This window comes from Panthera uncia (assembly GCF_023721935.1).
Source record: "Panthera uncia isolate 11264 chromosome B3 unlocalized genomic scaffold, Puncia_PCG_1.0 HiC_scaffold_1, whole genome shotgun sequence".
In the NCBI taxonomy this organism is placed as follows: domain Eukaryota; kingdom Metazoa; phylum Chordata; class Mammalia; order Carnivora; family Felidae; genus Panthera; species Panthera uncia.
In genome coordinates, this window is record NW_026057582.1 from 131859754 (window position 1) to 131862388 (window position 2635).

Sequence of the window (2635 nt, forward strand, 5' to 3'; positions counted from 1 at the left end):
CTGAAACCGCCAGGGCCAGGGGTGAGTGAGCTCTGGGGCCTGGGGAGGTGTCTGCTGCAGCCCCCCCTCCCCCAGTGCAGACAAAGGGTCTCCCCCAGGAAGCCCCCCAGATGGCTCCTGCTGAGACAGGTGGGGGCCGGGGCTGACCTTGGGCCTGGTAGTGCTGGCATCTTGAAACGTTCTTGTGATTTTATGAGTGAATTCAAGAGCACTTGATGTGGACTCAAGGGCACACACACACAGTAGTGAAAACAGGGTCTATTTTGCATGATTTTTGGGAACCAGACAGACTCAGGTGGTTGTGAGCCGTACCCTATATTGCTACCCGAGTCTTTGGTCCACGAAGTAGCTGGCTGTGGGTCTCCTTGTAAACTGTACTCAAAATGTGCAGAGGTGAAGGGCGCCTGGGTGGCTCAGTCGGTTAAGCATCAGACTCTTGGTTTCGGCTCAGGTCGTGATCTCACAGGTTCATGGGTTCGAGCCCCGCGTCTGGCTCTGTACTGACAGCATGGAGCCTGCTTGGGACTCTCTCTCTCCTCTCTCTCTGCCCTCCCCCACTAGCGCGGTCTCCGTATCTCTCAAAATAAATAAACTTAAAAAAAATGTGCTGAGGTGAGACACTTTTCTGGGTGTGGTTGGTTGGCTTATCTGCAAGCTCGTCCTCCTGGGGATGGGTTTTCCAGGAGCTTTGCACACGGGACAGGAACACAGAGAGCTCTAGGGTGTTGGCAAAGCAGGGGGCCTGGAGTCTTGGCCGCGTTGTTTAACCTCCAGCCTGTCCTGGGAGCTGGGGGCAGGTAGGCGTGTGGGGGGTTCTCCTCAGAGTCTGCAGGAAGACCAGCTGAGGCGTTGAGCATGGTGTGGCGGGGGGTGGGGACTGGGAAGGAGGATTGGGAGGCAGATGGACGGACCCGCGTGCGATTCCTGGCCTGGCTGCTGACCAGCTGGGGGATCCTGGCCTCACTCCTCTCAACGGCCATATGAGAGCAAAGCTCCGCTGATTGTTGTGATCAAAGGAATGATCTAGCAAAGCGCACGCTGCAGGTGCCTGGCACAGAGTCACTCAAGACAATGTCGCTGCTGCCAGCCACATCACCAGAGGCGTTCGAGTCCCTCCTGTGGGCCAGGTGCGTTTGCATTCACTCTCTTGTTCAGTTCTTTGGAGAGTCCTTTTTGCAGGTGTCCTTCCTGGAACCCACTCGGGGTTCCGCTGTCCTTCCCACGGACCCTGGGCTGTTCCCATCGAGAGCCACACCTCCTCCTCCCGGGATCCCCGTTGGAAAACAAGTCTCCTGTTGGCCTAGTGCCTTAACAGCCTGGGAGTGTGGCCAACCACGTGGGGAGCCTGGGGATGGTCTTGGTCTTCTAGAGGACCAGGATCAGGAAGGTCTTGTCACTGCGGGGTCTGCTGGTTAAAGGGGACAGATCTTGGGCTGTGAGTCTCCTGGGCTCTCTAGCACTTTCCCCTGAGGGAAGGAGGCAGGGAGCTTCTCTTCAGAGGCCATTGCAGCTTACTCGTGGGATGGGCTAAGACGTCTGAGCTCTGGGTCAAGGACACTGAAAGGCACACGTCCCAATAGGCACCCCACACTCTGGAAGGCCCCCTTCTGTCTGTGGCCTCTTCACGGGCCCATGACCTTCCCTTTTCAGATCTCATGGTTGAATTCTCTCCCTGAATGTCCCTGGCTTTCGGGCGTCCTGCCTGGGCCCCTGGTGTGCCTACACCTTGGCTGAGCAGCTAGGGATGGGGGTGTGCAGGCTGCGGTGTCCACAGGCGTGCACGGGGCCCCTCACGATGCGGACCAGGCGGGGGTGCAAGAGAAGGGGAACAGGCTGCAGGCCGGGACCCTCTGCTGAAATCCTGACCTGGATGCAGCAGACGTCGGCAGCGGGTGGGCCCAGTCTGGGGGACTGACACCGGCTGCGCATCGGGGAAAACTGTGTGTGTGGTCTCCATCCTTGTTGTGAGCCTTGTTGTGCAACGTGAGAACCAATGGCAGGGAGACCAGCAGACGCCCACACGTGATGACGAGCCCGCTCTGGGTGCCCGTGCCGTTAGGATGGACCATTTGCTAGATTGGAGTTGGGTTCACAAGGGATCTTCCCAGTCTCCTTTTTTTTTTGGAAATCAAAGATGTAGTAGGGTTGTGCTTTGACATTGCCACTTTTGAGATAGCGTTGTTTTTCTTTATAATGACTCTCTCACTATAAGATGTGAGACCATTATTGATTCAGCTGGCCTTGACATCAGCCCTTGTTTTCTGATGCCCTCACTCTCCCTCCCAAGTCCCTCGAGGTCTTGGAGGGCAGCTGTGTACTTTCCTCTCCTTATTTTACTTGGAATCACTATCCGTGGAAATAATTGCTGGGCACGTTCTGGAATAGAAAGTGAAGAACAACGGAATTGTATGCTATAGAAATGGGATCATCTCATTTTCATTTGAAAGCTACCCAAGGGGCACATTGCTCTGCCTCGAGAATCCCTCCACATTCACCCCTCGCTCGTGGAGAGGCTTCAAGGTCAGGCAGGCCAGCCTGGGGATGCCCAGCACCTAGCTTGGACCCTTGGCTGAGGCAGTTCTCAGCTGCCCACACCGTGAGTGTTGGGCGGGGGGGGGGGGGGGGGGGGGGGGGG